The sequence below is a fragment of the Notechis scutatus genome, chromosome 1, assembly GCF_049901735.1.
Source record: "Notechis scutatus isolate UNSWTSFEM ecotype Mainland chromosome 1, rNotScu1.2, whole genome shotgun sequence".
In the NCBI taxonomy this organism is placed as follows: domain Eukaryota; kingdom Metazoa; phylum Chordata; class Lepidosauria; order Squamata; family Elapidae; genus Notechis; species Notechis scutatus.
The window spans coordinates 270,185,466-270,207,815 of NC_142009.1; the positions used below are offsets into that span (position 1 = coordinate 270,185,466).

General features: G+C 41.4%; 1 protein-coding gene across 3 annotated transcripts in view; it reads left to right on the top strand.

The window, feature by feature from the left end:
• The first annotated feature begins 8,920 nt into the window (after window positions 1-8,920).
• Window positions 8,921-22,350, top strand: part of FUT8 (fucosyltransferase 8) — a 150,769-nt gene continuing 137,339 nt past the window's right edge. The window contains exon 1 of one of the 3 annotated variants that reach the window (XM_087951505.1): window positions 8,921-9,084. The gene's annotated coding sequence lies outside the window, so the exon portion shown is untranslated. The remainder of the gene's footprint in view (window positions 9,085-22,350) is intronic. The other 2 variants (XM_087951496.1, XM_087951473.1) reach the window with 2 other exon arrangements.

Sequence of the window (22,350 nt, forward strand, 5' to 3'; positions counted from 1 at the left end):
ATCTTGGTGTTTAGAGTCCTTCGTAGTTCTCCCCCTTTTCCTAGAGACGAGTCCTTCTCTGCTCTGCTCTGTCCAAGTGATACATTACTGGATGGTGGCCATAACCCTCCCCTGGGGAAAGGGAAGGTTTTACTTCTCAGCACTTATTTTCTCAGCACCTACTTATTTACTGAGAGGGGAAACAGATTTAAAAGCCACCACTTGTTCTGCAACAGAGGTCAATCTTTGGTGGCCTCTTTAGAAAAAAAAAAGGTTAACTCCATCTCCTTCCTTCCTTCCTTCCTTCCTTCCTTCCTTCCTTCCTTCCTTCCTTCCTTCCTTCCTTCCTTCCTTCCTTCCTTCCTTCCTTCCTTCCTTCCATAAATACATATATACATACATAATACATACATAATACATGCAACACAATGTTGCTCAGCTGAGTCATTCCTCATCTTAATCAGAACGTTGGTTTTGTTTTGTTTTATTATAAAGTATTCAAGTCTGAAATTATTTGTTTTGGACCTTTCCATCCCCTCCCCCATTGAGCCATTAATTAATAATGATTTATTATTATGGATTGGACTTACCCTTTTCTTTCTAGAAGCGGACGGGTTCCAGTTCAAAATGTATTGGAAAAGTGGAAGACTTATTTATTATTAGCTAGAATTTCCACAATTTTGATGGTGCATTTAGTTACCTACGAAAGCAAAAGGTTTTGTGCCATCTCAAAGATAACCTCAAAAATAACGAAGAGTGTGGCATAAGCTTTATGGTCTAGAGTCCATTTTATTTACTTCTACAACAAGGAGAAGTCTGGTATATGAAAACTAATGGTCCCATATATTCATTAGTTGCCAAGATTGAGTGTACACACACACACACACACACACACACACACACACACCTTTCCACCCCTCTAGTATCAGTTAATGTGACTGAATGTAATTTGAATGGAATTTAATAATTTCTTTTTTGAAAGGAAATTGTAAAGAGATTTAGCATTGAGTCTGGAGCATTAGATTTCCTTATTCGTTTTCAGTTTTTTTATTCTACATTTTTATCCTATACTGTAGTCATACAAGTAAGCTAATATTACATATAAATATAGATATCATAATATTCCATGAATCCAAATACCTACCTGTACTGCAAAAGAACATAGGGATAGTGACACTACAGCCTTCTTAGAACAGAGTGCCACAAAATCCCCACCTCAGGTACGTTTGGCTGAGGTTCCAGTGTAGGATGTAGAACAGGGGTGTCAAACTCAAGGCCCGGGGCCGGATCTGGCCCACAGGGTACTTAGATCTGGCCCACAGGGATGCCCTAGAAACAGCAAAGGACTGGCCTGTGGTGCTTCTGCCAGGACAAGAGGCTCCCAAGTTCTGTTTTTGGCTGCCACAACTACAACCCTCTGCCAGTGAAAACAGAGCTTAGGAGGGCTGCGCGTGGGTTTCAGGAGGCCATGGCAGCTGAAAACAGAGCTCGGGAGCCCATTTTGCTGGCAGAGTGCATGAGCCGCCATAGGTGCCCCCGACATGAGTAATGTCGAGCTGGCCACACCCACCCTGGCCAGAAACCCCTGCCTCCCTGGGGTCAAACACAACCTTGATGCAGCCCTCAATGAAATCGAGTTTGACACCACTGATGTAGAAGGTCTTAGAAGTGAACAACCTGGACTCTGAAATCTGTACACATTGAAAGGTTACTAAACTACCATAATGGCCATTTCTTGATGAATGCACTTTCTATGCTGAAATAAAAAGAATTCTTTCTTTTCTCAGATATTCTAGATATTGGTTATTTTGAGGGCGAGAGGATTAAATTAAATTTAAGTAATGAAATGGATGGAAACTTACTAAAGAGACAGCCAATGCAGAACTAAGAAGAAATTTCCTGATAGTGGTTTCCAATTAATCAGTGGAGTGACTCGCCTCCAGAAATCGTGGGTGCTCCATTGCTGGAGATTTTAAAGAAGAGAATAAATAAAGAAGAGATTGGGCAGCCATCTGTCCAAAATGGTCAAAAGGGTCTCCTGGTTGGCAGGAGTTTGGACTAGAACACCTCCAACTTTTTATTCTGTTATTCCATTATCCTGTTATAAGTATAAATATGAATCTCTTTTTCAATATTATTTTTATTAAACAATTTTCCTCATTTTATAACACCATTTTCATTCTTCGCAACTTATCGGTATACATATGCTTTACATACATTTTAATTATATATACATATACATATATGTATGGTGTTCGGCTTGGTTCGGGTATTTTCCCACGTCATTATAGTTGTGCTTTTAAAGTTGTAGCAACGTTTCAGCAGAATCTCATCTGCCATCATCAGGCTTCTGTATTGTGTCCGTCTGTGAGTCAGACTTTTACAGTGGTTTCAGATTTAAATTTGGGGCAGCCTATTGCTGTGCCAGAATGGTTTTTTCTTCATCCTGGTTGGTTGGGAGTCTTGGTCTGTGTTTATTGGTCTCGGAGTTTGCTGTGTTCTGCTTGATTGGTGTCTCTAATATCTTCTGTCTGTTTTTTTGGCTCTTTTTGTATCTTGATTGGCTGGCAGCATTGTGTTACTTTATTGGAGGTCTTTAGTGCAGCTTGGCTTCGGGTAAATGGACGGCTATCATTAGTTAGGAAGCTGGGTTTCATCTGGGTGCCTGGTTGGGATGTGTTTGAGCTGGAGGTATCAGAGGGGATCTGTTTGTGCAATTCCAGCCACAGAATCATCAGAGAAGCCATAGAGATTGAAAAAAGACCAGAAAGCATGAACAGAAGAGATGATTCCACCAGGCTGTCAATCATTTGGAAGCCTGCACTCACAAACAAAAAAATCTCCACACCACAAGCCAGGCAAACACCTGGGCACAAACAGATCCCCCCTGATACCTCCAGCTCAAACACATCCCAACCAGGCACCCAGATGAAACCCAGCTTCCTAACTAATGATAGCCGTCCATTTCCCATTTCCCCCCCCCCCCCATTTCGCATGTTTTAATATAGGCCTTAATTTGGGGGGAGGGGCTTAATTTCATTTCATGCCTATAAAACATGCTGGGACTTCCTATTGGGGGAGGCCGTATTGTTGGAGAAACAGGGTAGGTGAGACATAACACACACACACACACACACACACACACACATATATATATATTCCTTTATGTACATTGTTCCTCTGTATCTTTATATCTACTATTTAACTAATTTATTTTTAAAGCAGGGGTGGGATTCTACCGGTTCAGACCGGTTCTATAGAACTGGTTGTTATGATTCTGCACAGTTTGGAGAACTGGCAAATCATACCCCTTGCTGGCCCCGCACCTCTCTGCCTGCCCCTCCCCTCCCTGCCCAGTCAGTCCTTATCGTGCTTGCACAACATCGTGCGCATACCTGACATTGCTGACTGTCTTCCCTGCCCAGTCACTCCTTAAGGTATTTCTTTCCCCCCCTCCCAATCATCAGCTGTTCCTATGATCAGCTGTGCTGGGATTCCACTCCTATCTTACTGCTTCGCCCAGGAGGCTTCCCTGAGGCCCAGGAAGGCAAAACATGGAGGGAGGGCACAGCACCCCCCTCCATTTATTGCCTTCCTGGGCCACAAGGAAACTTCCTGGGAGCAAAAACGCCCCCAGGAGGCTTACCTGAGGCCCAGAAGGCCCAAAAACTGGGGAGGGGGAATGCTGCAAAAAAGTCACACCCACCCAGTCACATAGCCACGTCCACCAAGTCACGCCCACAGAACTGATTGTTAAAAAATTTGAATCCCACCCCTGTTTTAAAGTATGTTTCTTTTCCATTTTCTAGTTTCTTTCATTTTAGTGAGAATTGAAGAATATTGAGGTAAAGCAGATAGCCTGAATCTACTTTCTGTAACTTACTACTCTGCAGATATTTTGGGAATTCTAGGAATTGGTTGTAATCTCAGTACATTTGGGATGGTAGCATAAGCCATCATTAACATCATCAATAATGTCATCGTCATTCTAATATTAGAAAGTTATAAGGTGGTGGTTGGGTATTGAAGTTCTCACCTGGAATACTGTTTGTCTTAGGATTTTGTCTTAACAGAGACCCAGCTTGGTGTATTACTTAAGGTACCAGGATAGAAACTGGGAGATTGTAAGTTCTAGTCCCACCTTAGGCACAAAGACACCTTGGGCCAAACACTCTCTCTCAGCCCTAGAAGGAGGCAATGGCAAATCACTTCTGAAAATATTGCCAAGAAAAAACCAGGGTCTAGTCCAGGGGTCTCAAACACAATTTACCTGGGGGCCACTGGAGGCAGAGTCTGGGTGAGGCTGGGCCGCATAATATTATACTTTATATTATACTTTATATTTATATTATACACTAATATTATACTTTCATATCACGGTGGGGGCCACAGGATATCGTCCTGCAGGCCGCAATTGGCCCGCGGGCCGCGAGAATGAGACCTCTGGTCTAGTCCAAGCAGTTACCAGGAGTTAAAGCAAGTATGTGTATATATACTGTCTGGACAGTGGGCAAAGAACAGAATATATGGGTGGAATAATTTTAGCTTTCTTGGACACAATTTTCTATTAAACTCTGCACAGTCAGAGAATGCTGTGGATGGGTTGCTTAACAATTTTTTCCATGAACAAATAATGAACAGTTGCCCTTTTCTCATGATATGCTTACATAAGGCAGTGGTTTTACAAAAATTTTGATAATGTTATCCTAGTGCTTTTGATAAATTGATGAGATAAAATAAATACACATTTGACCACATACGTTTTAAGAATGAACCAATTTTCCAGACAACATAATACCGGCCTCCAAACCCTTAATTTTCTGTATTTCCAATTTCTGTTCAGAGGAGCAGTAATAATTTTCTCAACAATTGCTTATCTCTAACAAAGGAAAACACCTTGTTCATGATCCAAACTTTTTTTTCCTTTTGGAATTCAGAAGGATTCCAGACCAGATCAACCATCTGAGTATGCTTATGTACACAGGCGCATGTACACAAATCCCTTGCATGAAATGCAACTCCCAGTGCAAATCCCATTCATGAAGGCTTTTCCAATTAGGTTCTTATAAGAATTTGGAGAAATTAGGGCCAAGCCTTTCCCCCTCTGACTTGATCAAGGTCAAGATCACAACAGGCGTAACAACACAAAACCAATCTTGACTGATTTTCAAAAAGTTAAACTGGGTTGAACTTGGAGGAGAGAGCACTAAAGAACTCCAGTCCTATAGATTAGACTACAAAGACAAAAAGCAATCTGGAAAAAGACAATGGTTTCTGCACTGAGGCCAAGAATGCAAAGGGACATTTGCAGCAGATACCAAGGGGAGCAAGTGATGTCATGATGTGATGTAATTGTGTCCCTTGCATAATGATGGCACCATCATGGCTTCTCCTGGATACCTGTGCATAGTATCAGGAGACGTGGTTTCCACTGTAGTTACAAACAGGAGGGTTCAACTTGAGAGAGGTGAATCACAGTTGAAAACTGAAGATATTCCATCTATAGAAGGTATATGTTGCTTCATAAATGTATCTGTGCCAACGTGCTTTGGGAAATGTCCCCCCCCCCTTTAAATGCTTTGCACAGTCTCATTGACAAAAGAAATTCGAATGTTTAATACATATATACATAAGGTGACCAACCATCCGCCTTTAGGGAGGACAGTCCTCCTTTTGTAAGTTCTGTCCTTCCTTGAAAAGTGTCCTCCTACATGTCCTCCTTTTTGATATTTGAAGACTAATCTGTAAATCTCCATATTTGATTGGTGCCGATCTGATCAGTTCTGTGTGATGTGACGTATTTGTATTTGACATGACGATTCATCAAGGCTCGGTACAGTACACTACTCAATACACTACTAACATGGGCAGCATCCTGCCCACACGCTTTTATCTTTCTTGGTGACTTCTATCTACCTCATGTTAACTGGACCCTTAACGAATGTACAACTGAACCCACACATGCAACCTTCTACAATGCAGTAACAAATCTGGGACTAGCACAACTAGTAACCAACAACACTAGACTTAACAACTGCCTCAATCTTATCTTCTGCAATAGTTTGAATTCAATTTACAGAATACAAATTAAAGAACCCTTTTCCAACAGTGACCACAACATGATTGACTTTTGTCTCAACATACGTCCACACAAAAATCATCACAACGACGGAATCCCCAATTATAACTTCAAAAAAGGCAACTATGATCTTATAAACAACGATCTCTCATCCCTTGATTGGCAATTTCTATTCACTGGATGCAACACTGTAGAAGACCATTACAACATATTTTTACTTGAAGTCAAAAAAGTCATCAAACTATATGTACCAATAACAACTCCCAAAACCAGAAAAAACAAATTACCCATAACAATAAGGAAGCTTCAATCCAAAAAGAGATCACTTTGACGGAAAAACGTATCTGGTCACGTTGCCAACTTCAAAAGCCGATACAAAAATGTATGCCACTAGATAAAGACTGAATGCACCAATTATCATATTAAACAAGAAGAAAACCTTCTATGCACCAATTTCACCCACACATTCTACAGTTTTGTAAACAACAAAGTAAAAGACGCAAGGTCCATCCTGCCCCTGAAAGGACTTAATGGTAAAGACTGCAACGGCGACACTATTAAAGCCAACCTCTTTAACACATTCTTTGGCTCAGTATTTGTAAACAGCAATGGATCATGCCCAGTATTTCCTAGTCGAACCACAGACAACTACAATGATCTAATACATATCAATTTTACAGAAGACAACCCTAACCCTACAATGACGTGGGAAAATACCCGAACAAAGCTGAATACCATACATACATACATACATACATACATACATACATACATACATACATATTGGGGATGATAGTTCTTTCTGACAATCAGTTTGGGCAAGGTCAAGTCAGTAACAGCTGGTGAAATTTCAAGTTCTCACTATTCCTGTTCAGAAGCTGTTATTTAACCAAACAAGAACACACACAAACATCCACGCTCAACAATCTGCTGGCTGTTATGTCCAGCATTATACATCTCCCATTTTTATCTTCTCCCACAACATATGCTGTTCTGTTTTAAGCTGCAGAGAATCTGTAAATACACACATTCTTCACTGCTTTGTATATGGGGAAATAAGGATAGGATATTGTTTGTTTGTTGTTTTTTTTAATTTTTTTCTGGGATGCATTTCCAAAGGTTGGCATAGATGGAAGTTCGCCCTTTTTTTAAAAAAAAAATCCCCACCTGTGCTATAGGTGAAATCACCAGTGAATTTCCATAAGTCTTAAACACTATTTAATCTAAGCTTTTCCTCGAATGGGTGTGAGCCATTCTTTCATATTATAGTTCACAAATGATGTAGAATGATTCCGGGTCAGTAGGATTCCCACCGCCTATCTAGAGGCAGCTGAGCTGCAGTGTTATTTAAGTTCTGGTGGATCTTGCCTGCCCAGAGTGTTCCAATTTCCTCATGATTGTTGGTTCCCTTTCTCTCAGCAAAACCCTCACTACCTCCCCCAAGCTACATATGGGAGACTCACTACTTCTTCATACTCCTCTAATTCAGGGGTCCCCAACCACCGGGCCCTGGACTGGTACCGGTCCGTGGATCATTTTCTACCAGGCCGCCGGTTTGCTGGGTGCCGCCATCTTGTTTCAACGAGAAAGTGCTTCCAGGTGAGCTTTTCTGGTTGGAAAGTGGCGTTTGGGTCCTGAAGGAATCCTCGCGCCTTAGTTTCATCGAAGGGGGGGCGGCTTCGAACGAAGAGCTGTCCCGATGGCGGAGGAGATTAAGAAAGCACAAAAAGGTACAAAGGAGGAGTTGAAGGTGGCGGGAGAAGCGGGGACGGATGGCTGGCCGGTCGCTTGGCTCGCCTTGCCTTGTCATGCGTGCTGATGCCGGTACCGGGCCATGGATCATTTTGTGATGCCGGTACCGGGCCATGGCACAAAAAAGGTTGGGGGCCACTGCTCTAATTGATTGCACATTTGAAGAAGACAAGTGAACAGGTAGCAAAAGCAGGCATGGCATGAGGACCTTCAGAGGCTGATCTCAAGCTTTTTACTGGGCCTTGATACTTGCAGTATCTGAGCAACTGCTCGTTCACCAAAGTTGCCTGCAGCAAATTACAGATAGTCCTCAGCGTACGACCACAATTGAGCCTGACATTTTTGTTGCTAAGTGAAACAATTGTTAAGTGAGTTTTGCCCTATTTTATGACTTGACTTTCCACAGTTGTTAAGTGAACCACTGAAGTTATTAAACTAAGTTAGTTAAGTGAATCTGGCTTTCCCATTCACTTAACTAACTTAACAACTTTGGTGTTTTTTCTTGTCAGAAAGCCGCAGAAGGTTTTCCGTATGACCCCAGAACACTAGAACCATCGTAAATATGTCAGGTGCCAAGCATCTGAATTTTGATCACATGATCATGTGGATGCTGCAACGGTCGTAAGTATGAAAAACAGTTGTAAGTCACTTTTTCCAATCCCGTTGTCACTTCAAACAGTCACTAAATGAACTGTCCAAGCAGAAGAGACAACCTGTACAATCAACCTATGACCGCAAAAACAGGTACAATATTGTCCATAAACAGCCAGCCATCATAGGTCATAGGTGATTCGTCGCTCAAATAGCCTCAAAAACTTTCTGAGGAAAAAAGGCAAAGTTCTAGGCAAAAATGTTCCATATTATTTTAAATAATTTACTAAATACTTTTTTTAAAGATTTTGTAATCCTGACCTTATTTTTATTTTTTTCATAAATAATTCAAGGCAGCAAACATAGCTAATATTCCTTCTTCCTCCTGTTTCCCCCCAGACCTCTCTGAGGTGAGTTGTGCTGCGAGTGTGAGAGCGACTGGTACAGTGATGCGTTTCAAACATTTTTACCACCGGTTTGGTGGGTGTGGCTTGGTGGGTTCACTTTGCACATGCGCACACACTTTGCATGTGCGCACGTGTCAAATAGGCACTTTGCGCAGGCTCAGAGGCTTTCCGACTCGCCTCCTGAAATTCTGCACTCTCCTTGTCGCTTCGGCAGCTGCTGCGCGGCAATCTGCTGTGCCGTGCAAAGAAGCTGTGCTTCAAAAGCAGGGAATAAAGGTTAGTGTGGGAACCTGGGCGGCCCCAACAGCAGAGTGTTGTACAGAGCTGGTTCGGTCTCCGCTGCTCATCGGCGCAACCGGCTTGGCAGAACTGGCAGAATACCATCACTGGATTGATCCAAAGTCATCCAGCTGGTTTTTCGTGCCTAAGGCAGTCTCCTGATTTCTAACCTGGTGCCTTAACCACTTAAACCAAGCTGGCATACTTGGTGCTTGCTTGCTTTGAGATAAATGGCAACAGACGTGTCTGTATTTGGAACGTGCTTGACACTTGGAAAGAACAACTCATGGATGAGCCGCCAGGTTGCAAGAGAATCGAGTGTCGTTCATTCTCAAAGTCAAAAACAAAAATAGTACAAGCATGAAAGACTTTGCAGCTGTTGTAAAACACAGTGTACATACAGGGGGATGATGTGGCACAATGTCATTTGAGACCCAGCATGAGCCGCTTTCCTGCTCTCCTCTCGATGGCTTGACCTAATGGGATTTGGCACAGGTGTGAAGAATTGTGTGATAGCCTTGGAAAATGTCCATCTCTTGATAACTGTTTTTTCTTTGTGTGGTGTTTTTAGACTGGCTTCCTGGTAATACAATCCCATATAAATCCACTTGGCTTTTTTACCTGTTGAAAAAAAAAAATTGGCTCAGAGTTCTGTTCTATCATTGTAGACTACAAGCATTTTGTTAATTCTTTAGGAAAGGGAAAAGAAAACCCAGAGGGCCTGCTGGGTTGTTATTTCAACTGGGCATTGCATATGAGCACTGTGGGAATTGTTGACAGATATGAGAGTCAGATAATTAAATGATTATATTCCTCTCTGTTGAGCAATAAAAGGTCTGCTTTGCCCTTTCATAATATTCTCCATATGTCTAATACTCTCCATAGGCAGCTCCCAGCATTCCAGTCTGGTGTGGAATGATGGGAGTTGTTGTTCTAAACTTCAAGAGGGCATCTCTTGAAGGGCTGCATATAATACCAACGCCAAGAGTTTCTGGTTTCAGCATAATCTGCAGTCCCTCAGTGCATTCGATAACCGCCGATTTCATAATTTTTGAAAGGTCTCTCATCATCCCTTGTGAATGCTAATGATGTAAGGCTTTGTTCTCAAGGTTCACACATAGGATACAATACGTGCATATATTGGAACAAGTATGAAGGGCAGAACGTACTTAGATCTCAATCCTTTCTTTTAAAATATGCACAAATGGTGATCAAGAAAATTACATGCATTTCAAAGAAAAACTAATCACACAAATTATTCATGACTATGTCTGAATGTGTTCCGGAACAAAATAGTAACTGTTGCATGAGAAAAGAAGACAACTAGCATTTTTTTAAAAAAAGATTACCTTGGTTAATGTGATATGGAGTCTCCAGCGTAGTGTTTTTCAACCTTGGCAACTTTAAGATAAGTGGAATTCTATTTCCAGAATTTCTCAGCTCAGCTCAGCATGATTCTGCCTCTGATCTCCAAGCGAAGTCTGAGAGATGACGGCTAGAAGGCAGGTCTTTTTTTGAAGGAGCCTCTCTACCAGCATTTCTCAACTTTGGCAGCTTGAGGATGCGTGGATTTTGACTCCCAGAATCCCCCAGCCAGTGTTGAAGAGTTGAAGTCAAGGTTGAGAAACATTGCTTGTAATGAGAATATTATATATTTGCAGGTGTACATGTGGTCAGTAATACAAATTCTGAGCTCTAATTGTGCTAAAGAGAGACAAATAATCTCTCCCAGTGATATTTATCATTTTGAGTACAACCATCCAAGCTTTCAGAAGAGGAGATCCTATTTGAACGCGACTCAACTAATTTGGTTTCATGATATTTTCATGATGTCAATTTAGAAGGTAGGCAAGAAGTATTGCCTTTACTTTGGACTGGCTTCACAATATTTTCACCGGTTTTGTGACGTTACCATGAGCTGAAATGAAAAATATCTTAAGGCTGTAGATTCACAACAAAAATGTTGACATTTGGCACAACATTCCTTCAGCCTCTTACAAGCTAATAGTCACCTGGAACTGGTCCATTTGTCACTTTGAATATTCCTAAATTGTTGGCCATGTCTTCTATCAAAAGAATGGCAGACGATGTGTATAATAGTCACAGCAGACTGACAGGAAGAAAACAATCAGAGAGCATTTTCAGTAAATGTGCACACTTCTGCCACTTTCTGTGTTATTTTTCTAAATGTGTCATCTTCCGTGCTATCTGATTTACAGAACAGGAAGCATAAATCATGCAAAACATGTTTATTAAAATTATGTTGCCATTCAGAATACTACTTTTTCATAATATAAGGGCGGGTCTTTTTTTTTGCTAAAACAACAAACCGGCTGGTTCGGGTGGGTGACTCCCCCTCCCCCCCCCCCGCCCCGGGCGGCGGGGGTTTGGTTGTGGGCTCCCCCCTCTCCCGCCCCCCCCCCCCCCCCCCCACCCCCCCCCCCCCCCCCCCCCCCCCCCCCCCCCCCCCCCCCCCCCCCCCCCCCCCCCCCCCCCCCCCCCCCCCCCCCCCCCTTCACCTTTCCCCTTTTATTTTCAAATAAACTTCTCCTCTCCCCCTTTTTTTTTCTAATTATATTCTTGATAAAATGTATACTCTTTATCAAGGTGAGATTGTAAAGGGAAAAATCATATATAGCAATCCATTAGGAGGGGAAATCATAATTGCTGTTATAATTTATTTTGGTCACATTTTATTACCAGATTAGAAAGAAAAAGCTGAGTGCTAATTAGCAATTACGACTGCTCAGAGCTAGATATGATTTAGCCCCCCCCCCCGCCCCCCAAAACCCAGTGACATAGTTCAAGAGCAAAAATCTGCAAATCTAGATGATATTGGCTAATTAAACACCTCCTATTGTGCAACACCTACTCAGCACTGCTGAACACCTTCCTTGGTTACTTCTAACCAAAGGGATGGGTAAAACTTAACTAAACAGAATTTCAGATTAGCACTGTGGACAGATCTGCTTTGTATTTTCTGGGCTGCTGGCACGTTGCCACCTACCATCATCAAACATTTCAATCACAAAGAAGGAATTAAATCCTGAGGCTGCAATCCATGGAGACTACTTTTTTCTCATGCAAGATCCATTTAAATTAATGGGGGCCATGTGGCAGTCTTCTTGAACCACTCTGTGCATTTTGAAAGACATATGCAGGAGAACCGCTCCCTGCATTCTGGCCTAAAGTCTCTATTCCTGGGCTATTTAGAGTGCTACTCAGCCTTTAGAGCTTGTAAATGATTCAAGATAAAATGAGGAAAAGAACCTTCACATATTGCTGTTAGCATAAATGGAGTTTGTTGGAGTTTAGCTCAACATGATATATGGACTAACCATTGTAAGTTATTCAGTAAAACATGCTTAACCAAGTGGGTAGTAATCACAAAATCATATCTGATACCTGTACAATTAGCACAGAGCCTCCCCAAGGCTGTGTGCTTTCTCCACTTCTCTTCTCCCTATATACCAATGACTTTTGTGGTGCTTTTGTGGTGTGGAGGCAATAACTTGGTCCTCAACACCAATAAGACCAATGAGCTTATAGTGGACTATAGAAGGAACAGATCAGACATCCAGCCCTTGCTTATCAATGGAGACTGAGTGGAGCAAGTGGCCAGTTTTAAGTTTCTGGATGTTACCCTAAAAGAGGACCTGACCTGGGGTGCCCACATTGCAGCCCTGGTCAAAAGGGCCCAGCAGAGATTATACTACCTGAGACTTCTCAGAAAACAACAACTGAATGAAAAACTGCTGGTGACCTTCTACTGCTGCACCATAGAGAGCATTTTAGCATGCTGCACCTCTATATGGTTTGCCAATTGCACAATGGCAGATAGGACATCACTCCAGAGGGTTAATGTCATTGCCCAGAAGAGCATTGGTTGCCCTCTCCCCTCTTTGGAAGAGCTTTATAGCTCCCGCTGCCTTAAGAAAGTTCAAATCCATCTCATCCTGGGCACTCTTTTTTTTTTAACTATTACCATCTGGCAGATGGTACAGAATAATAAAAACAAGCACAAGTAAGCTGAAAAACAGCTTCTATCCTAGGGCAGTAGCTCTTTTGAATTCTAGTGTTGGTGCGTTGTTGGGGGTTTTCGGTTCAATGTGTGCAATGTGAAGGATGTGTGTGTTTATTTTTATGGTCATGATGTGCACTGAAGATGGTGTTTGATTTGGTTGTACGAGGTGCAATGACAATAAAGTAAACTAAACTAAATTGCATTTCAAACAATCCATCTGTTAATATACTGAAGTTTGCAGATGATACAACAGTGACTGGTCTCATTTGAGACAACGACAAATCTGCATAAAGACAGGAGGTTGTACAACTTGCCTCGTGGTGTAAATAGAACAGTCTGGAACTGAACACACTGAAAATCGTAGAAATGGTGGTAGACTTTAGAAGAAACCCTCCCATGCTATCACCTCTTACAATACTTGACAACACAGTATCAACAGTAGAGACCTTCAAATTTCTAGGTTCTATCATATCACAAGACCTGAAATGGACACTTACATCATCAAAAAAGCACAATAAAGAATGTTCTTTCTGTGCCAACTTAGAAAGCTCAAACTGCCCAAGGAGCTACTGATACAGTTCGACAGAGGAATTATTAAGTCTGTCATCTGCACCTCTATAACTGTCTCGTTCAGTTCTGCAACCCAACAGCACAGACACAGACTTCAGAGGATAATTAGGACTGCAGAAAAAACAATTACTACCAACCTGCCTTCAATTGAGGACCTGTATACTGCACAAGTCAAAAAGAGGGCTGGGAAAATATTTACAGACTCCTCACATTCTGGACATAAACTGTTTCAACTCCTATCCTCCAAATGATGCTATAGAGCAGGGGTCCCCAACCACCAGGCCCCGGACCAGTACCGGTCCGTGGATCACTTTGTACCGGGCCGCAAAGAAATAAAAAAAAAAAAAAAAAAAAAAAAAATGGTGGCTTTCTTCGCCTTCGGTGAATGCTGCTGGGATCAGGGATCAAGAACACAAAGGAGAGAAGGGGAGGGAGGAAGCAACCAAAGCCTGTCCTGCTCTCCGGCTCAGCGGCTTCGGTTTCCTCCCGCCTCGTTCCTCTCTCAGTCCTCTCTCGCTCCTCCACCAGCCCAGGAAGAAACTGCTTCAAAGAAGCCAGCAGGGTGAGCTTCCTGTCGGGCGCATCTCCTCGAAAGCGCCCGTTCACCCCCACCCAGCCGCCTGTGGTTTAATCCAGTGCTCCGTTCTGCCTGCCTGCCTTCGTTTCTGGTTGTTTCGGAGCAGCTTTGGCTGAGAATAATAACTATTCGCTTCTTTTTCTCAGCCAGGCTGCTCGAGAAACAACCAGGCTCAACGAGCAGGCAGGCTGGCTGAAGCAGCACTGGATTGAATTTACGGGCGGCTGTGTGAGAAGGTGCCGGAAGCTGCGCTCGACAGGAAAAAGCTCACTTCCTGCCGGCTCTTTGAGCAGTTCTTCCTGGGCTAGTGGAGGAAGGCCGGAGACAACTGAGAGAGGAATGAGGCTCAGACACCTGAGGATGAGGCTGAGGAGGAGGGAGACACCTGAGGGATGAGGCTGGGAAGGCAGGCCGAGAGGCAGGGCTTCTCAGCCGTCCTGCAGGGACTTGTCTTGAGCCGCAGAGACAGCCGTGGGCCGCCACCACCCAGCGCTCCAGTTTTGAAGGCTCCTCAGCCAGGCGCAGTTCCTGAATCTGCAGCTGAAACCCTCCGTTTTTAAATGTCCCAATAGAGAGAATATCTGTCGCTCAGAGTTGTAATGAGGAGGCATTGGCGCTCCCTGAACTTGCTGGTTTGCTGGCAGACGTTTATTACCCGACTAGGTAACAACATCAGATGTTACCTAGTTAGGTAATGAAACGTCTGCAAACAAACCAACAAACTCGGACTCCCGGTCCTTGAAAAAGTGTTTCTGCATGAAACTGGTCCCTGGTACAAAAAGGGTTGGGGACCACTGCTATAGAGCACTGCACACCAGAACAACTAGATATAAGGTCAGTTTTTCCCCAAACACCACCACTCTGCTAAGCAAATAATTCCCTCAACACTGTCCAACTATTTACAAAGTCTACACTACTATTACTATTAATCTTCTCATCACTCCTTATCACCCATCCCCTCCCACTTGTGACTGTATGACTGTAACTTTGTCACTCGTATCCTTACTATTTATATTGACTGTTTCCTAGTATGATTTGATTGCTTATTGTACCCTATGACTATTATTAAGTGTTGTACCTATTCCTTTTTTATGTAGCATTTGCACCAAGACAAATTCTGGCCAATAAAGAATTCCTATTCTATTCTATTCTATTCTATTCTATTCTATTCTATTCTATCTCTATTCTATTCTATTCTATTCTATTCTATTCTATTCTATTCTATTCTAATTTGCAAATTTACTAACTCAGAGCTTCCACATCTGCTGCAAAGAATAAACAATGGTATAGGGCAGGGCTGTCAAATTCCCAGCTTGTGGGCCAGATGTGTCACATGCTGGCAGGTCCCTTCCAACTCCTTCCAAGGTTATTCTCTCTTCATAGATAGCCAAATTATGGTCTACTAAACCAATTTAATTGGTTGGCTCAGCATTTCCTTTACATAGCCAGATCATTGTCTTCTAATACCAGTAATAGGTTGGGTTATCAGCAACATTTGGCAAACCTGGTGCACCTAACTCAGCAAGACCCTGCCTTTCTCCACAGATGTAAAATAAGAATGGAAAAACGAAGGACCTTGGCCTTCCAGCCCCTGCCCAAGCAGGGAACCTATACTATTTCAGAAGTGGCTCTCCAAAACCCGCGCCTATGATTTCTGAAGGCAAGCTGTTCCATTGGTTAATTGTTCTTACTCTTAGGAAGTTTCTCCTTCATTCTAGGTTGCTTCTCTCTTTGGTTAGTTTCCAAACATTGTTTCTTGTCCCTCCCTCTGATGCTTTATATAATAAAATGGTTGGCCTAACATTATTATACAACATACATCTACTTGTAAAACCATCCTAGGTCACTAAGTTAACCAGAATACTTAAATGAACAAAGCAAACAGATAATTTGCAAGGCAATGCTATTAACCTAATTTAGTGTCTGTGAAAGCATAGGGTTGCTACCAGCGACCTCGACTTGAAGGGGAAGCAGAGACAAATTTCATGCAAAGCAGGAATTCCAAGAGACAAACAACATAAATGACTATAGTCCAAAGGGCAGAACAGAGACATGGTCAAGGGTTGCAATGTAGTTAAACTCTACATAAACTGCTGCATATGGGAATCAGTTTATTTAAAAAAAATACAACAATCCAGGTAGTCGTTAGCTGGGATCAGATATACAGAAAACTCTCACTCTTTGCTGCCATCTATGATATTCTTGATATTTCCACTGACGATGTGGTGGACTATTGATAGTCCTCAACTTATAACCACAAGTGGCACCGAAATTTCTATTGCTAAGCAAGGCAGTTGTTAAGTGAGTCATGCTCAACTTTATGACCGTTTTTGCCACAGTTGTTAAATAAATCACCGCAGCTGTTCAATGAATTGTGCAGTTGTTAATCAAAGCCATCTTCCTCCATTGACTTTGCTTGTCAGAAGACATCTGGAATTGTTGCAGATGATGATCATATGACTCTGGGACACTGCAATCATCCTAAATTATATGCAGGTTGCCAAACACCTGAATTTTGATCACATGACCATGGGGAATGCTCTGATGGGTGTAAGTGCTCGGACCAGTCATAAGTCATTTTTTTAGTGGTGTTGTAACTTTGAACAGTTGCTAAACGCATGGTTGTAAGTCAGAGGTGGTATTCAGCAGGTTTTGATCTGTTTAGGAGAACCGGTAGTGGAAATTTTGAGTAGTTTGGAGAACCGACAAATACCAGCTCTGACTGGCCCTGCCCCCATCTATTCTCTGCCTCCCAAGTACCAGCTGATTGGCTGGGTCTTCTTTTGTTGCCCTGCACAGGAGAATGGAGCTGGAAAGCAGGTTAGTGGTGTGGAGAGGGAATGGAGATTTTACAGTATCCTTCCCCTGCCACACTCACCGAGCCACACCACGCCCACCGAGCCACACCCACAGAACCAGTAGTAAAAAATTTTGAATCCCACCACTGTTGTAAGTTGAGGATTACCTGTAACTTATATCCACATACTTTCCACCCTAACATGGTCTTGAATGGCAGAGTGTGATGCTTCAAGACCCCATGAAGTTGACTCAAGCCATGAGTCTGCAAATTGTTATTCACTCTTCTTTCTTGGGTGAGGACAGGGTCACCCACAGGGCCAAAGTGCTCTTTGGAGAAAGAATTTAGAAACTTTTTTTTTTTCGTGGTTCTTCTATAATAATTTCCATTCCACTCTTTACTGCAAGAAGAATCTTGCTATCATATCTTGGCTGAAAAAAATGGGACAGCAAAAAAGTTATGAATGTAGTTTGATATATGTTTCTGCTGTATATTTAGAAAAATCAAGTCATTAATTAAGAAAGAACGTGAGTCTTTTAGAAGAATTCATAAAGAGCGTGCTTTTAGAAAATACCAATATTAGTTCCAAGGAGTTTGTTGTGACTGACTGGAGCTCTTTAGAGAGCTACTGTGTTGTTAAACTTCAGCCTTGGTGGTATGCTTTCCCCAAAAGGCTTCCCAGGGAAGTTGAACATGTGGCAATCGCATAGATAAAACTGCAATTGCTTAGCAGTAACAGTGTAGAAGTATTGAAATGGTTTTCTATTGTTATCTTCTGTTAACTTCCCCCTTCCCCATGTGGTCTATCCTGAGATTTCCTAATGGCCTCTTATCCAAAATATTAATCATGTCTTACTTAGCTTTTTGGAGATGAGCCAAGGTTGGCTGAGTGCTGCAACAGTGAAATACTGAGTTTTCAAATCAATTGTTTCTTTGTGATCTAACTAATAAGCCTTCATATAGAGTAAGCCAATTTTTAAGCAGCTGGACATTTTGCTGATGGATCACATATTATGCTGAACTGTGGTTGCTTAACCTTCTTTTCTTTTGAATAAATCATAACAGATTGGTTTCATGCAACATACTAAGCATATACCAAGGCTACCCAATAGGCGCTGTATGGCCATATGCAGAGCCCTTGATTTTTGGATCTGACTCCCAACTCAAGTTATTGTCAAATTATAATGTTTAGAGTAATCTGCGAAAGGACAAAATTACTCATTACATCAATAAAAGATAGTCATATTAATTATACTGCAATTCATTTAATTGTCAATTGAAATGAAATGAATTTTTTTGTCCTGGCTCCAACAACTGATTTGGGACTTGAGCCTCCAACAAAGTGCTCAGAAATGTGCTGTGGCCCTGGAAAAAAATTAGGCATCTAATCTTTGCCATAAACATGATTTGTAATTTCAGACACAAACAAGCCATCTTGTGGCTTATTGCGGTGTGCATATCCAGGATCTTACCTAGGAGCAGGGGGCAAGAAGAGCAATGCCCACCTAAGACAACAGCAGGAAGGATGTAAAATAAAACCACCAAATTGTCTCAGTGTACAGAAGAACGGCATCAGTTGCCACTTGGTCTGTGGTTTCTAAATAACCTCCCTTTGATTTCACTCTGCCTAGATTTCCGAAACAGTTGAATAATAGCAACAGAAATAGCACTTTGGCTTATATGCTGCTTCACAGTGCTTTACAGGCCTCTCAAAGCGGTTTACAGAGTCAGCCCACAACAATCTGGGTCCTCATTTTACTCACCTCAGGAGGATGGAAGGCTGAGTCAACCTTGAGCCTGGTGAGATTTCAACTGCCAAATTGCAGGCAGCCGGCAGGCAGCAGAAGTAGCCTGCAGTACTGCACTCTAACCACTGCACCACCATGGCTCCATATGAAGACATTCTAGTTGTATGCATATCTTAATTACAGAAATAAGAGATGACCCATTTGTGTCAGCCATATCCTCCTATTCTCATCAGCATAAAAGGTGGAGGAAAAATGGAAACTAATGATGTTTTTTCTCTTAACTCCTCACTAAGTACACTGGTCAGAACAATGACACTTTCACTCATTCACTCACTCACCCATCACACTGAAATCTTTCAATTGACTCAAAGACATGATAGTAATAATGCCATTCAAAGCTGCAATCTTTGCTTTTGTTGAACATTACCCTTTGATTTCTATATTGGGAATCAAATTCCTTGGATTCTAGTAAACTTTTTGGGATGCTTTGCATGTAATTGGTTAGTTATTGTCAAAAGGAAGGGCAAAATGTCATGAAATAAAAGGATCTGGTATCTCACAAGGCATTTATTTATTTTATTTTATTTGTCAATTGCTTTCAAGATAATAGGTATAAGTAAAAACATAGTTATGAATACATGGATACATATAAGAAAAATAAAAGAAACAATAGGACAGGGACGGTAGGCACGTTGGTGCACTTATGCACGCCCCCTACAGACCTCTTAGGAAAGGGGTGAGGTCAATAGTAGACAGTCTAAGGTTAAAGTTTTTGGGGTTTGGGGAAAAAACCACAGAGTCAGGTAGAGTATTCCAGACATTGACCACTCTGTTGCTGAAGTCGTATTTCCTGCAATCAAGTTTGGTGTGATTAACCTTGAGTTTGTATCTATTGTTTGCTCTTGTGTTGTTATGGTTGAAGCTGAAGTATTCATTGACATGTAGGACATTGCAATGTATGATTTTATATACCATACTTAGATCAGACCGAAAATGGCGTAATTCAAGGTTTTCTAGGTCTAGAATTTCAAGTCTGGTGGCATAAGGTATTCTACAACGAGTAGAGGAGTGGAGAACTCTTCTTGTAAAATATTTCTGGACTTTCTCAACTGTGCTAATATCAGATACGTAATGTGGGTTCCAGACTGATGAGCTGTATTCAAATATTGGTCTAGCAAATGTTTTGTATGCTCTAGTTATTAGTGTAACATTACCAGAGAAAAAGCTATGTAAGATTAGGTTAACAATTCTTAATGCCTTTTTGGCTATGTAGATACAGTGGGCTCTAGCACTTAGGTCATTTGAGATGACCAAGATCCTTGACAGAGTTTGGATCATCGACAATGTCTTGACTATTCAGCCTGTATTTTATTTTCTGATATTTTTTTTGCCAATATGTAGGACAGAGCATTTATTTGTTGAGATTTGAAGTTGCCATTTGTTTGACGTTGCCATTTGTATCAGAATGATACATAGTCTAGGTCTTTTTGAAGGGTAGCAGTATTGTCTGTGGTATTGAACAACTTTACATCATCAGCGAAGAGAACGCAATTGCTCTTGATATGATCACAGAGGTCATTTATGTAGAGTATGAAAAGAGTTGGTCCTAGAACACTGCCTTGGGGGACACCACTGTTGACAGGTACAGAATTTGATAGGACGCTCCCAATTTTGACCATTTGTTGTCTGTTTGACAGGAATGCTTCTATCCAGTTATGCAGGTGTCCAGAGATACCGTAAGATTTTAGTTTTAGGAGTAGTTTGTCATGTACCACTGAAGCAAAGGCTTTACAGAAGTCTATGTAGATTGCGTCTATTGCTTTGCCCTGATTGAGTTGTATAGTCCATATGTTTTTGCAGTGTATACGAGTTGCAGAGTACATGATAGGTTTTTCCTAAAACCAAATTGTTTATTAGAGAGTAGGTTGTTTGTTTCTAAGTGGAGGATGATGGATTGGTTAATAATGGATTCCATGACTTTACAGGTGACACAGCATAAAGAGATTGGTCTGTAATTTTCTTTCTTTCTTTTTTTTTTTTTTTGGAAAAATACTTTATTAGTTTTACCTTTAAAAGCACAACACAACTACAAGTTATGTACAACAAAAAGACAAACAGGCCTTAGCATAGGCCAAGAGGGAAAGAGAGGAAAGCCTAAGAGAGGAAAAAGGGAAGAGTAAGGGAGGGGAAGGGTAGAGTAGGGAAAACAGTTAAAATAAAACCATATTTTGTGACTGTCTGTAAGATCCTTTCTTCTTCAAAAATATCGTCGGCAGTGCTTTTCTTTATCTCTGCTTCGGAGGCCCTCGGCCATAGTTTTCCTAGAGGTGATCTATCTTTGGTTTAGCCAATTATACAAAGGATTCCAATTGTTGTAATAGGATGAGGATTCTTTATTTTTTAATGCTTGGGTTAGTTTGTCCATTTCAGCGCATTGTAAAATTTTCTGAATAGCCATATGTTCAGTGGGGATAGAAGGTAATTTCCAGCATTGGGCGAATGCCAATCTGGCTGCGGTTAAGATATGAATTACAATATACTTCGATTTTTTGGGTATTTGTTTATCGAAAATTCCTAGAAGGAAGGACTCTGGTTTGTACTCAATTTGTTCCTTGGTTATTTCCTCTAGCCAGAGCCTAATTTTTTGCCAGTACTTCTGGGTTTCCTTGCATGACCACCACATATGGAAGAAGGTACCTTCTATGCTTTGGCATTTCCAACAATTGGGGCTCGTGTTGGGGTGTATCTTCGCCAATCTCGAAGGGGGCAAGTGCCATCTATAAAACATTTTATATGCGTTTTCTTTATAAGCTGCTGATTTCGTGATCTTAATGTTCCTGTTCCAGATCCTTTCCCATTCTGCTAGGGTAATGCTCCGTCCCACGTTTCTGCTCCATGCAATCATATTTCCTTTGACAATTTCTTGTTCTAATTCAGTTTCTAATAAATGTTTGTAAAATTTAGATTTTTTTTTTGCTCGGTCCTAATAGGATTTTGTCTAATGTCTGTAATTTATTGTAGATTCCAAATTCCTTAATATCTTGTTTGTATCTACTATGAATTTGAAGGTACACCCACTGATCAATTATAAATCCTTGCTCTTGTAATTCTTGTCGTGTTTTCAGTTTTCCTTGTGGATCTAATAAATTTTCGTACTTAATCATTTTAGTTATATCCAAATTATTAGGGTGTACTATCGCTTCCATTGGAGATAGCCAAATCGGTATTTTTAGATAGAGTTTTTTACGTACTTTTTTCCAATTGGTTAATACAGAGTCCCTGATAAGATGCCTATGGAAATATGATTGCCTGGGTTTCCCAGTTTCCCACAGAAAGGCATGCCATCCTTTTTGCATATCGTGGCCTTCTAATATTAGTGTTCTTTTGTTGGTTATATTCACCCATTCCTTTATCCATAGTAGGGTGGCTGCCTTAAAATATATTTCCCAGTTTGGCAGGCCTAACCCTCCTCTGCTTTTCAAATCTTGTAGGGCTTTTACATTAATCCTAGCTTTTTTCCCCTGCCAAATAAATTTCAGTGTTATCT